At 38.0% G+C, this 15288-nt stretch overlaps 1 protein-coding gene across 3 annotated transcripts in view; it reads right to left on the minus strand.

Annotated features, from left to right (window-relative positions):
* Positions 1-4045: 4045 nt before the first annotated feature.
* LOC141542405 (nonsense-mediated mRNA decay factor SMG5-like) overlaps positions 4046-15288 on the minus strand; it is a 74349-nt gene continuing 63106 nt past the window's right edge. For 2 of the 3 annotated variants that reach the window (XR_012482140.1, XR_012482141.1), the window contains 2 exons: positions 8841-9011; positions 4046-7327 (listed from right to left, as the gene is read on the minus strand). The gene's annotated coding sequence lies outside the window, so the exon portion shown is untranslated. The remainder of the gene's footprint in view (positions 7328-8840; positions 9012-15288) is intronic. The other variant, XR_012482142.1, reaches the window with a different exon arrangement.

Raw genomic sequence — 15288 nt, forward strand, 5'->3', positions numbered from 1 at the left:
TTTTATATTGTTGTTTTTTTTTTAATTTTTAGGTTTTTTACAGTTCTTCTCTGAATTCTTTTGAGGTAGGTGATCATTTTTTATTACTCTTTGGGGTAGGAGAGGATTTTTTGCTTCAGTATCCTCCCCTGAAGATGAACTTTGCTTTTTTCTAGTCTCATTACTTTCTGTGGTTAGCTTCATTTTTTTCTTCTTTGCCTGCTCATGTATCTTTTTAATCTATAGCAACTTGTTATTGTCACCTCTAATCCCATGGTATTGGAGATGATGCCTCTAGCCTTAGGCCCTCCTTCAGTTCTTCTTTCTGGCCTGCCCTCCTATAAGTGCTCACAGCCAGCAACATCCCTGCCCTAGTGCTTCAGCACTGATGGGATATATGCTGGTTCCTTCTCACTCAGAGCCACTTCTTAGCAGCATAGTTGAGCCTGACATTCCTTCAACAGTGGTTTTCTCAATCTTCCCTTCTCACATATCCAACTCTCCATACTCTTCATGAGGTAAAATTTCCTATGATTGGGCAGAGGCTACTACTCAACTCAGCTAGCCCCAGAGCTGGCTGCTTGTTACTTCAAGTGAGTTATCCTGGAGGTGTTTACACTTCACAGGGGCCAATCTTTTTGTCTTAGCATCTTTCTTCAGATCTCCAATTGTCTTAAATTATGGAACTAACATATATACATTATAATATTAACAATATCAATATCAAAGTGAAGTGATAGAAGACAGAAAGAAAAGCAAAGAGATTCACAAAATGTATTATGATATAATTAAATTCAATAAGATGAATATTTTAAATGCCTATACCATGCTAAGGACATTATATAAAAGTTTTGGACTACATCCCTAATTAAAACTCTAACAGGAAACTCTTAACTTCCACATACTTGAGGACTATTTCCAACTCTCATCCACAAATTCAATGTATCTAAAGATACATTTGTCAATTCTTTCCTAATTAAATAATTTCTCCTGTCTTCCATTTTTCTAGGAATGGGGTTCTCAGTTTATTCCAAAATTAATCTTTTGCCCATTGACTCTAATATTTCATTAGGTATCAACCTTTTTCCTTTTTCTTTTCACTCTAGTTCAGACTCATTACTTTACACACACACACACACACACACACACACACACACACAGATAGATAGATAGATAGATAGATAGATAGATAGATAGATAGATAGATTTACATTTGCCTTATATTTACATTTGCTTTAATGGACCTCTTTGACTAACATGTTTTTCTCCTCCAATCCAAACTGCACAATTTTGTACACTTTATGATTCTAAAATGTCATTTTGATCATGTCTATACTTTCCACAGATGAACAATACCCATTCTACCCACTCTACATAAGGCACAGTATTTTGTTCAGGTCAGGGACTCAATAAATAAATATTTGTTGTGAAATTATTCATGATCATTAGTCTAAAATTTGGTCAATACTTTTCCATTCTCAGCTTCTAGTATTCACCTGTATGAACCCTCCAAACTGACATTCTTGCAATTTAATCAAATATTTCATTTTTTATTTTTTCTCAAAGGATCATAGAATTTATAATGTGAAGATGCCTTAGGGAGTAACTAGTCCAGCCTCAATAATCAATAGTGTGTTTCTTTGGGCAAATTTCAATCTCAATTTCTTAATCCATAAAATAAAGGAATTAATCAAGATGATCTCTAAGGTCCCTTGCCGCTATAAAATTCAATGATTCTTTGATTCAACCTTAGTTCATCAACCCTCCTAGAACTGATCCTCCTTTCCTTCAAATTCCTTTAGCACTAATTGCTAGACTACTTTTGGTATTTTATTCCATATTATATTTTGATCATTTGGGCCCTGAATATCATCCCTCTAAAGAGATCATCCAAGGCAGAGGGAATTAACTCTTCAGGCATCTAGCATATACCACTAAGCCCAACATCCTGGGAATAAATGATTGACTTATTTGTTGACAGAATACATAGAATATTGACCTTGAGTTCAGGAAAATGTAAGATTGGGAAGCTCTAAATCCCTAAGCTTGTACATAAATGTACTTAAATGGATAATTTTTGAGGAAGAATGACAAGTTTAAGGCTAGATAGAAAAGCTAAATGATTTTAAATAAAGTAGTATTTATAGTTACTGTTAAAAATCTAAAGAAAATTCCTGCCATGGGCTCAAAAATAGTCAAAACCCTAACTATGAAAATTAAATGGCAACTAGAAAAAATGATTCAAGAGAGTCATGCTCCCTCTAAGAGGAAAAAAAAAAAAAAAACCTCCCCCAACTTAATGCCTGCTTCTCAAGCCAAGGAGAGTGCAGTCATATTCAAATATGGCTAGTCAATTCTAACAATATGTGTCTATAAATGATTGGAAAGTTTTCCTTACTATTTAATTCATGATTACCCAAGGTAATCAGAAGTGAATCCCACATGTCCAAGAGAATTTAAAGGTAATATCATTTGTTCCTCTTTTTATTTCAGTAATTTCAGGAGATATGTCCCTTTATATTGAGAAACTTGTCTGAAATCTGTATTGCTTTTTCTAGGCCAAAAGAGAATGGAGCCCACTTTAAAGTTTTATTAGTTTCACTATGCTTCATTCATCCTGTTTGTCAGAGGGCTATTAGAGTGCAATTACTTGATGAACTCCATTGAAGGAGGGAAGAAAATGTTAAATGAGAGCCACTTAGTTGCAACTTAAAAATCTGATCTCATTTCATACTGGAGTTCTTGCTGTAGGAGAAGCCCACGAAATTATTGGAGAAGAGCTTATTAAACTATAAAGCTGTGAAATCTCTGCTGTGTTAGAAAATGCTAAGTATCTTTTCCCAAAAGAATCTGACAATTGATTTCATGGTTCATAAAAGTGATCATTTTGTGGAGTTTGTAATTTCTTGATCTTTTCTAATATTAAAGTGAAAAGTGAAAATAACAGAAATCACTTTTTTTTTTCCAAAGCACTTTTAACCACCAGGGGGACTGCTGAGCATTTGCCAGATTTTTTTTTTTTTTTTTTTTTTTTTTTTTTAACAAGAACCAGGTCTTGCACTTCTCTGGCTATGTTGCAGACATGCCAGAGGGTATTCAGGAGTTCTTTACTTCTCAAAGAACAGGATCTCAATATACTTTCTGGGTAGCATTGCTTGAATCATTAGTCTTAGGATAAAGTCTGTAGAGTAATTCAAAGTAGTCTTCTGTCTCTCCCTTCAAGCTCTGGGAGACCCAACCCTTCCTTGGGATATTTCATTTCAATAGGCATAGAATTATAAATGTAAACTTTAAAGTACCACAAAATGCTACTAAAGTGCTTAATATATATTTCATCATTTGATTCTCACAATAACTGTAAAGCAGGTGCTATTATGTTCATTTTACAGATGAGGAATTGAAATTGAAAGAGATTAAATGGCTGGCCAGAGGTCACACAGTTAGACTCTGAGGAATCTATAAAAACTTATTAAACACCTATTGTGTGTCAAGTTCTACACTAAACACTATGAATAAAAAGATGAATTTTAACATAGATTTTTCCTTCGAGGAGCTAAGGAGTGATATAAAATACACACACAACAAAAAGAATTTAAAAAGAGATGGGGGAGTACTTGGGGCATCAACATGTTAAAATCTTGTAGCTTGGGATGGGAAATGACCTGGGCACTCCTTTTCAGGGTCTGAGGCAGGATGTGAACTCAGGTCTTCCCAATTTCCATCTGACTTCCTATCCATCTACTTGCAGCCTTAATGAGAATGATGAATGAAACTGGCACAAAAGCATGCGATTGATATAGATACAAATATTAAGAGTCAGAAAGAAAAAGCAAAAAAGAGAGACAGATAGACACACACACACACACACGCACACACATACACACACACACACACACACACACACACACACACACACACACAAAGAGAGACAGACATACCTGAAGACTCATCTTCCTGTTCAAATTTGACCACATACACTAACCCTTAATCAAGTCACTTAACATTATTTGCCTTAATGTTAGAAATAATTTTCTGAATCCCAAAAAGGATAAAGTAAATGAACAAATTCAAGTGAAGCAGCTTAAACTTTTAATATGATCCTGCAGGAATTAAGTATGGAAATTCTGTATTAGTTCACACATCAACAGGAACGGAGAACAAGTTTTCACAGCTATTTAGAGTTTTGAAGTGGAAAAAGTTGCCAAGCAAGGTATACAGTCTTTCCTGGATGAGATTCTCAAAGTCCCTTGCCCACTAGGGTTTTTATTGGCTAAGAACACTTGATATATGACTCTTGAGATGAAGCAGCCTTCCAAGTGCAGAGTTCTCCATCTCAAGGGATCCACCTAGAAGAATATTTGTTTATTCTTATAGGATGACTGTGTTTGCTCAAGGAATTGGTCAGATTTCCAAGACAACACAGGTCAGCCATAAAAGGAATTGATTAATCAATGCACAAGAAGAGTGCCCTTTCCTTCTTATGTTTCCCAGCATGCCATCAGATAACTACCAGTACATCCTCATGTTCTCAACAAAAAGTTACACCACATACATGGCCAAGACTAATTAGGATTCCTTACAATTTGGCTCTAGGATTGGACATGCACCCAATTTGGTCAAATATAACAAGGCTTCAATTTATCATGAATAATCACTTATGCAGCTTGTTATCTAATAGTAAATAAATCAACAGGGTTTCAACTGATTGTAAACATTCATTTATACATAGTAAAAGCTTGTAGTCTAGAAGAAACCATAGTTGAAGACAATTCATCATACAAGGTCCAAAGCAGAGAACAAAAACATTAAAATGATAGGGGATAGACATAAGTGTTTTATATTAAGTCTCATCCTAATACTGAGGGAAATAATAGTTCTCAGGTCTCATGCATCCAATGTGCAATATTGTGATTATGTATGTTGGTTTCAATGACACTTGTTTATTAAAGTAAACTCAATTACATTCCTCCTTCTGCGTTAATAAGTAATGTGAAGCTATTTAATTATTAAGAATGACACAAGCTAGGCATCTAGGGATTCTTGGAGGTTCTGTAAACCTTAGGCAATTTCATTTGTAATTTAATAGCAGTTTTTTATATTGGTTAAAACAACTTCATGCTGTATATGTTCTGCTTGTAGCTTCCAAATGGTCAGCAATAGCCTTCATTGCCTCCCCAGTATAATTTATTCAATAATAGTTAGCACCGGAATAAGAATGATCTAGATCTAAAAGTGATTGGATTTCAAGCTTTGAATCCACCAAGCACTACCCTTGACTTAATTTTTCCCCATTTATTGTTGCATTCTGTAGCAGGCCTAAACTCTGAAAAGGTGTACTTGAATCAAGGACAGCAGGGTGTTTATAGTTAAGCACCTACTCAGTGTGAAATAATGGTTCTCTAAACATATATTTAATGTGATATGGTGATATAATGGTTGCACATGCTCAGTTGCTGTAATGATGTAATCATACTGAAGTATTAAGGGGCTGATCTATATTTTTTAGATGTCAAGTCCTTGTAACAAAACAAACATTATTCTAAATTGTGAAGGTAGTTCTGGAAAACCCTCTTTCTCCATCAGGGCACAAATACTCATTGTAAACTTGTTCTGCGACTAGTTATGTCAATATATATTCTATAATTTGACAAACATTAAGCTAAATTGTATATCCTTTTTCAGTGACATTTACCCAAATCTTAGCCCAATATTTCCCATCCCAACTCCCAACATCCCAAATTCTATTGTAACAGTGGATTCACTCAAGACAGTAAATAATTTGGCATCCATTCACCAATCAGTTGCAGTTCCTCCCCAAACCAACAGAACCCAACGTCCTTTGGGAGAATGGGAAGATGATCTCAGTTTTCTGAAACCATTTGTTGCTGAGAATGATCACTCTTCTTGGTCTTTTTACAGCTTTCTGTTTTGGCGGATAGGGTGGGATAAGCTGGAACTGATTGAAGCATCCAGTGAGTTGATTCAGATCCCTGAAGCTGGTCGATGCAGCTATAACTGATCAAACTCTAGATTAAAACAAATCTAATAAATAGAATTAGAGTAGTCTGAGATAGAAAGACAAACTCACAAGGGCAGCTATAAAATAGGATAAGATGGAGGAAGAGAAGGAGGAGGAGGAGGAAAGAGACAGAGAAAGACAAAGACAGACAGAGAGAGGCCAATATAGGTTAGCAAGCAGTTTTTCATTCCTAAGAATATTTGTACCACAGGACAAAGATGTTTCAAGTTTAATTTTAATAAACAATAAAATGATAGTAACATCTCACAGATAGTTGTATTAATTGTTCTTGCATTATTTTGAAACCATTAAGGACCTTATTTCATACAGACACATACACCTAATAACAGACAGATGACTAGATCAAATATTCACTTACCTAATCATTCAGGATATAATGACTACATATTTTCAGATTGAAAATAGCAAGATATTGCATAATTGTATTCATGAAGCCATGTTCATGGATTCTGTTGACTATTTGCTCTGATTATATAATTTTCTTTTAGAAAAAAAAAAGCAGGGGCATGATTATAATATCATCCTAGGCTTCAGCCTGGGAGCACACAAGTGATAAAATACAATAGCCTTACCTTGGTTTGACAGCCAGTCATATAGTAACAATTCTATCTTATAGCCAGACTCAGGAATAATCAAGGAGGTTCTTATTCAAAGAAAGACAACTGGGAAACTGAGTCAGAAGGATCCCACTTTAAGTGGAGACCAAGGATAACCTCCCAACTTTTGTCTAGCTACAGACCTGTAACAGTTTAGTGACCCTAAGTCTGACACTAAGTCTGAGTAGGTGTTTTTCTCTTAATAACTCATCAATCATTCTCAAATTCAAAATTCAAAAAATTTTTTACAATCCCAAGAAATTTCATCTCAATAGCAAGTTTCACCAGAGGCTTCAGATCTATATTTGTTAAAAAGGGAAAATACAGGGGGGTGGGAAATAAGGGGGGAGTAGGAGGGAGCAGAGCCAAGATGGTGGAGAGCAGACACAGCTTTCTGTAACATTCTCCTACCTTCTCTCAAAGCAACAGCAGATTAAGCCTCTGAACTGATTTTGGAGTAATAAAACCCACAAATATTTGAAGTGCAATACATTTCCAGAAGTTACTTTGGAAGAACTTCAGAACAAGTACGTTTCAATCAAGCAGGGGGAAAGGCTGCCAAGCCCAGATCACAGCATAGGAAATGGGTAGGGAGCTGGATTGGAGAACCACAACCTTGTTGCATCCACAAAGCAGGGAATTTTCTTGAGGCTCTTAGGGCTACTCTGCCCTGCTTACAAGTGGGTGCTTTAGCAGAGTTGCTGAAAAACACCTGAAAGGAAATACACAAGGCAAAATTATAAGCCATCGAGTCTTAAATAATTCAGGACCTGACCACAATTACTCAGTAACAGAAGTCAATCAGCAGAACTTCCCCAGGGCAAACTAATGTGGCTGTCAAATCTTTGCCTTAAGAGCAGACCTCAACCATTAAAAAAATGAGCAAAAAAAAAAAAAAAAAAAAACTCTTAATATAGACAGCTTTTATATATAGAAAGAAGAACAGATGTGAAATTCTAAGGCTCCTACTGCCAAATCAACTTCATATGAAGCCTTAAAGGGAGATATGAGCTGGTCCCTATTTCACAAGGCTTCCTTGGAAGATTTCAAAAAGGATTTTAAAAGACAGAAGAAAAATGGGGAAAGGAAATAAGATGTTTGCAAGAGGGTATGGTAAAAGAAAAACATAAATTATCGGAAGATAATTCAGTCTGCCCCAGTATTGGTGTTGCCATCCTTGGAAAAGCCATTTCACCTATTTGTTAATACCGATAAAGGAGTGGCATTGGGGGTGCTGGCACAAAGGGGGTAGATATCCTGTAGCCTTTCCATCAAAACTTTTGGACCCCACGGCAAGGGAATGGCCCTCATCCCTACAAGTGATGGCTGCAACAGCTATTTTGGTAGAGCAAAGTAGGAAATTAACCTTTGGAGGAAGTCTCATTGTGAGTGCTCTTCACCAAGTTCAGTTATTCAGTCAGGATCCCTGCTTGCTAATTGGTCAGCTCAGACCTGTGAATTATTTGCTCTTAATTAGGCATTGAAGAGATTAGGTGAAAGGAGCAGAACCATTTATACTGAGTCTAAGTATGCTTGTGAAGTAGCACATATATTTGGAAAAATTGGGGAGGAACAAGTCATGGTTAATAGTAAAGGCAAAGGATTGGCACATGAAGCCTTGGTAACCAAAGTTTTGACTAATCTGATACTATGTTGTCTATGTTAAAAGACATCAGTCTGGAGACTCCTTTGCAGCTAAAGGAAATCATTTGAAAGATGAGGAAGCAAAACAAGCAGGGGAGGGAGAATCTGATAATTCTGAGGAAATGATGGTGTTGATACTGGCTCTGCCCTTGCATATGCCCCCACCATCCTGTACTTCAGATGAGAAGCAGAATCTTCAGGCTCTTGGAGCCCAGAAGGATGCCAAGGGCTGCTGTTTTTGCCCTGTGAAGAGAAGTACTGACCAAGGCAAGTATGAGACATATGTTCCAATACTTATATCAGGGCAGCCACTGGGATATCCAGGATTTGTGTAATGTAATATTCACTAAATTTGTAACCCCCAGACTATATACACTGGCTCGCCAAGTAATGGATAGCTGTCTTGTTTGTCGAAAGACAAATAAGACAGCTCTCTGACAAGTTCCACCAGGTGGAAGACTCCTTGGCATTAGACACTTTCAAAGCAGTCAGGTGGACTTCACTGAATTGCCCCCACTGTGGGGTGTCTCAAACACCCATTGGTCATAGTGGACCATCTGACATCTTGGGTGGAGGCTTACCCCTTTTGTCAGGCTACAACATCAGCCGTGTCCAATCTTCCTGGAACAGATAATCCCGATGTATGGATTGGTGGAACACATTGATTCGGATCAGAGTACACATTTCAAAGTCAAACTCTTTGGTCAAAGCTTTAGAAATATCCTAGGAGTTTCATACTCCATGGAATCCTCCTTCCTCGGGAAAAGTAGAGAGGATGTATCAGGAGATTAAATGGCAATTTACAAGACTGGCCCTGGAAACTTGGTTGCCTTGGACCAAGTGCCTTCCCTTAGCCTTGATGAGAATAAGGACAAACCCCCGTAGAGATATTGGGCTATCCCCTTATGAATTGTTATTTGGCCATCCATATCCTGGAATATTGAGTCCAGAAAAAATCAGATCTGATCTTTGAAACTAAGGATGTATTTTTAAGAAATCACATTGTGACTCTAACATCATTTGAGAACATTAAAAGGTCTTGTTGCTCAGACTCCTCCTCTAGCATTTGCTGTACATCAATTCAAATCAGGAGAGTGGGTTTTGATTCATTCCTGGAAAGAAGACAAGCTGACCCCAAACCGGGGTCCTTTCCAAGTTCTCCTGACCTCAGACACTGCTATGAGGATCCACAAATGTGGTTGGACTCATCACCTTCGAGTTAAAGGACTGTGAATGCGCCAAAAGAATGGATTATAGTACCTAATCCTCCAGGGGACTTGAAAATACAGCTTAAAGCATAGACTTACTACCATTGAGACTGATGAACTGTGTATATCCAGACTTCTCTGGGGTTTGGGGGTATCACTTTGGGTTGCTCCTTTGTCCTAGACAAAATATCCTGCTAGAGCTATCTCATTACATCTTAGGGATAAGGCAGTCCTCTCAAAATAATGGAGCCAAAACTGAAGTATCAAGGATTGTACACTATATCCCCAGGTTTAATACTGGTTTTTTATCATTCACTCTTACAGCTCCCACCTCCAACCCACTATTGAAAAAAGTGAATAGCTTCCAAAGCTTGATATAGATAATCACTGATACTTTTTACATCTGAGATTGCTGGATTTGTGGAGGACCTCAACAGTTTGATCAATGACCATGGGTAGCTGTGCCATTGAGTCCAGCCTAGCTCTTGAGCAAAAGGTTGGCTGGGCATAACAGGACTGGATCTTGGTGAGAACAAGAGAAACATCAGTGGTCACTAACTGACTCTGTCCCTGGTAGATACTGTTTGAATCAAACTGGGGAGGGAAGTGACTAGGGAAAAGTGAGTATGACTGGACCTATTCTGTGGAGGTTAAAATGCCTTAACTTGATTGCACAAGGTATAAGCATAGATGGAATCAGACTCATGTCCAATGTAGAAATAGTGCATGGACCCCCTATACTAACTCTGGATGGGAATTGGATTATTGCCAGTTCCCGCCATGCCATGATTTAAATTGTCCACCAAATCAATGTGGAATAGGTTTGCTCACATGAGATAAAAAAGCATCTGTGTGGGTCCTGGCAAAGTGTAGAATGTATAAAACATGAGGAAAGGGGATTCTAGTTCAACCTTGGTATTAATGGGCCTGGCAAAATTCAACCTGCTCTGGCTATTTCACTTCCTTCTGGAGCCCAATATTATGGATTGTAGTTTTAAAGAAAAACAACAATTATGGAGGTGCCAATATCAGAACAACATCTTGACTTTATATCAGGTTGGCCCTTTAGGAGATAAAATATTGCCCTGTGGTCTTTAACAGCACCAAAATTTTTGAAACAAGCAACCCTGCCTCAAAAGGGCAGTATTGGATCTGTGGCCAAATCGCTTATATGCACTTGACTTCAAATTGGATCAGTGTTTGTCATACTGGGTTAATAAGACCAAAGTTTTTTCTTTTTGTCTGGTACTGGTAGAAATCATTTAGGAATCCAACTCTACAATGATCTAGAGTAAGAGAAACGGAGCACTGACACCTCCCTCACTCAAACCGGGGATGCTAACGGATGACCTCCTGAGAGGCTAATCCAAGAGTATGGACCAGCAGCACCATGTGCCCAGGACAGTAGTTGGGGATACAGAGTATATATATATTAAATAGATTAATTTGGCTTCAAGCAGTCCTAGAAACTGTTACCAATCAGACTGTGAAAGCCCTAGATCTGTTAGTGAAACAAGCTACCCAAATGAGAGAAGCAGTTTTGCAGCATAGGTTAGTCTTTTTTAGCAGAAGAAGAGAGAACCTGTGGGAAATTAAATCTATCTACTTGTATGCAGATGGAAGATAATGGATGAGTAGTAAAAGAAATCACTAGAAGCATTTGGAAGCTTGGTCATGTCATCATGCAGACATGGAGCTCCCCATTCAACATGTCCTGGTGGTCATGGTTTGGAGGTAGTTGGTGGAAACAGATGTTATGGTTTGGGTTAATTGTCTTGAGCTGAGTTATACTCCTACTAATTTGTATCTCTTGCATAATCCACCTTGTCACTGGAATAGTACACAAAACTATCCCAAATTCTAGGAAATGAGAATGAGATGCCTCCATTAATGGTACAACATCGGGGTGGATAACAGTTAATAGAGAAGACACTAGTGATGAGGATATTGATACCCATTATAGTAAACTATTGCAACAATTTCATAATGAGAGTTCTTCAAACAATTAGAAAACAAAAAGGGGGGACTGAATGGTACAGTTTAAGTGAAGCCCTGTTTGCTGAATTAATGAAGCCTAGAAGCCTGAGTTTCAATTTCCTAGAAATCAGGTGACTTATTCACTGCCAACATCCTGGCTCCTAATAAGGAATTAAAACTTATATAACCAATCAGAATGTATACAGGGAAAGGTAGGTGGTTTGCATGAGGTTTCCATGGTTGTTTGTGTATAAAAACTGCATGCATATACTGGGCGGTGGCTCTCCTGACTCCAAGTATTTTCCTTTTGCTCACCAGGTTCTTCCTAGATCCTGAATAAAGCCTTTGTTCTATACCTCTGAGAAGCCTCTGAGTAGTTAATTTGGGTAGGGGTCTGGCTGTCCCACACAATAGTGAGCAGCTTTCAGAGATTTTGTATATAATGCTGCATTTACTCAACTGGATCAGAACACTTCCAAATGAACTGACTTAATGGAAATAATGGGGAAATTCAGAAGCTACCACATGAAAAACATTTTACCACAGGACTTACTAGCAGGATAATTCATCCAATGCTAAGATTTTCATTTCATTCCATCTAAAGTAAATTACAAGTAAAACTTAGAAAGATGCAGGATTATTTGCTCAATAGGGAAGCAAATTAGATTCAGTTTTATATTGTTAGTAAACAATTCAAAGCACTTTTTATGATGCCCTTGAATGCTATTTATGTGCCAAAGACCTTAACTAATCAATATTGATGGAGTCACACTGATTAGAAATAAGGACATGATTCTAGAGAAGTGGACTAAAGCCACTGACAATTTACCTCTGTTTTAAGTCAATTCTCCCCTCCCCTTCCCCTCTCCTCCTCCTCCGCTGAAGTTCCAACTGAAGAAAATGTTTTGAATTTGAATTGTCTCAGGAATATTCTGAAAGTGGATACAGGAATATCAAAGTGTGGATTGTGTATTGACTCTAAAAGCATTGGAAATTTATATAATTCTGACTCTCAGGTCAATAAATTTGAAGACTGCACAACCTATGTTCCACCTAGCCCTCGGCTCTTGGTCACTCACTGAAGCTAGACTCTGACAATGCTTGACCCACACAGGGCAGATGCTCACATGGTAGTCACAAAAAGTAATACAACCACACCCAAAGTTTCTCTTAAGAATGTTTCAGTTGATTGTTCAACATGGGAGACAGTGGCGACCAGCATAGCATGCTTTCAGCAGAATTGTTGTGTTCTTTGAGCAAAGCAGAATTGAAATAGCCCAAAAGAAATTTGAGATATCCAGATTTGAAGAATTCACCACAAGTGTTCACATGGACTATTTGTATCCAACTAGTGGTCAAACATTTTGAGCTTAAATTGATTTGATCAGTCACAATTGGATACAATTGTAACTTGATTCTAATATACTGATGTCATTTTGGTTCTCCTAGGGACAAAGGACAATGATTTGAGAAAGACTTTTAAGGATATCTATTAATTGGATATAAAGAGATAGGAAAAGAGAATATTCTAAACCCATGCTATTATTTATATGGTGACAATTTCTAAAGAGTCTTTTTCCAGTTTCTTCCTTTTATATATTATTGTATTTTTACTTTTGTTAAACATTTCCCAATTACATTTAAAATATATATATTTAGTATTATTATTTGTGTTATGCTTATTTAATATTTAGCATTATTTACATTTAAAAACCATTTTTAACATTTATTTTCAAAACTTTTGAGTTCCAAATTCTCTCCCTTTCTCCTTTTCCAACTCACCATATGAGAAAACAAGAAGTTCAATAGAGGTTATACATGTCTACATATGCAAAACAATTCCATAATAGTCATATTATAAAATAAAACAAAAAACACTCAAAAACAATAAAAGATGGAGCCAAGATGGCAGAGAAGACTATCTGAGCCTTTCTTATACCCTCACTACTAATGATTAAATTTAGCCTCAAAAATAGCACTTGACTGGTCGAGACAGTTGGCTCCCAACGGAGGGCCCCAAAGAATTGTGAAGTAAAGGGCAGTTACTGCTGGACTGAACCTCTCCAGTGAAAAGACTGAAGTCTCTAAGAAAAACAAAAGTAAGGTTGCAGCGGGCCCGCCTGTCCCAAGGAATATAAACCTGAGGTAAGTGAGGCGTCAGTACCATGGGTCAGGACATTAGTGTTCATGATAGATTTATTTAGGGTCTCAAAGACTTGTTAAGGATGTGGAGAGTAAAGGTTAAGAAAAAGGAACTTGTAAAAATTTTTCAGTTCTTACAGGATGTTTGCCCTTGGTTCCCACAAGAAGGAACCATTGATGAAAAAAAGTAAAAAAGGGTAGGGGACTGTCTGAATGACTACTGTAGTCAATGACTTCTGACCTGAAAAGGTACAGCTTTTAGTTACTGGAATTGTATAAATGATCTGCTTGCCGCCCACCAATATGATGATGATGTTAACCAAGTCATTCAGGACAGTTCCTCTTTCTTAAAATGTGCCCTCAGCCGCACCAATTCAAGGCTTGAATTAGGTTCACATAAAAATGATAAAGAAATTAAAGATAGAGGGGCAGAGCCAAGATGGTGGAGAATTTCTAAGCTCTCCCTTACCCTCAATACCAACTATTTAATTCAGCCTCAAAAATAGTGTTGGACTGGTAAAAACCATGAAGATTAGAAACACATCTGGAACTTTGTCAGAAAATGTCTGTAATGAAGGATGGGGTAAAAGGACCAGCACAGACAGTGATAGATTAAAGGCTAGCTTACTGTGCCAATTGGACTGGGGAGGCCTCTGGGGTTAGAAAAACTACCGAGACAGAGGATTCTGGCATAGGCTGATAGCTCTACTCTGCTTGCAAAATCACAGACCAGCAGAGAAATCAAGCCACTTAAAAAAAAAAAAAAAAAAAAAAACCGCCAGAAACTGCCTATAGCTACTCCAAACTGGAAGTGAGTCAGCACAGATCATGGCATGCCTTCTGCTGTCTGGGACTTTTCCTTGGGGCAATTAAGAACCTGTAAGGCAGTGAGGGGGACACAGCCCGGGGCAGCCTCTAATCCCACAGTGGGGGCCTCACCCTAAGACAATGAAACTTCCAGAGCAGTGAAACTCTGGCAGCAGTGCTTCCCGGGGCAGAGACACTTCTGATCTGTTCACTGGGTCTATGTGCCAGTCAGCTGCTAATATCCAAGGCCCCACAGAAGGCTCTGGCTTGGGTTGTAATGCTTTCACTATTCAGCCTCTAGCCTCAGGGCAGTTGCTAGGCCACACAGCAGGGCTCCTTCACTGGGCACTCCTTGCAGCCCGGCTCTGAATCACTTCCGGTGGGGGGGGGGGAAGGGAGGGAACTCTCTCCCAGAGCTCCCATTATACCTTTGCAAGCTGCCTTCCATAATACCTCTGTTCTGTAGAGGAAGCTGGGAACCACTTAATCAGAAAGCAGACCCCACAGGTTTTTTTAAATGAGTAAGAAATTGAAGAGAATGATTGACACCTTCTATACAGAGAAAGAACGGGTATCCAACCCTGAGGAGGCTAACAGCAGAGAGTCTCCACAGAACATTTAAAGGAGAATGTTACCTGCCCCCCATCACATAACTCTCTCCTAGAAGAGACTATTAAAGACCTGAAAAGGGAGTTAGAAGATAAATGGGCAAAGGAAAGAGAAGCTAAGCAAGAGAGTAACAACATCCTGAAATTTGAATTAGAAAAGATACAGATTTCACAGGAAATGCAGGGAAAAAGAATTTGTGAATTGTAAAAGGTTTAAAAAATCACAGGAAAGTAGGATTGCTGAATTGGAAAAGATAAAGAATTCCCAAGAAAGTAGGATTTGTGAA

Source organism: Sminthopsis crassicaudata, chromosome 1 (genome assembly GCF_048593235.1).
Source record: "Sminthopsis crassicaudata isolate SCR6 chromosome 1, ASM4859323v1, whole genome shotgun sequence".
Lineage (NCBI taxonomy): Eukaryota > Metazoa > Chordata > Mammalia > Dasyuromorphia > Dasyuridae > Sminthopsis > Sminthopsis crassicaudata.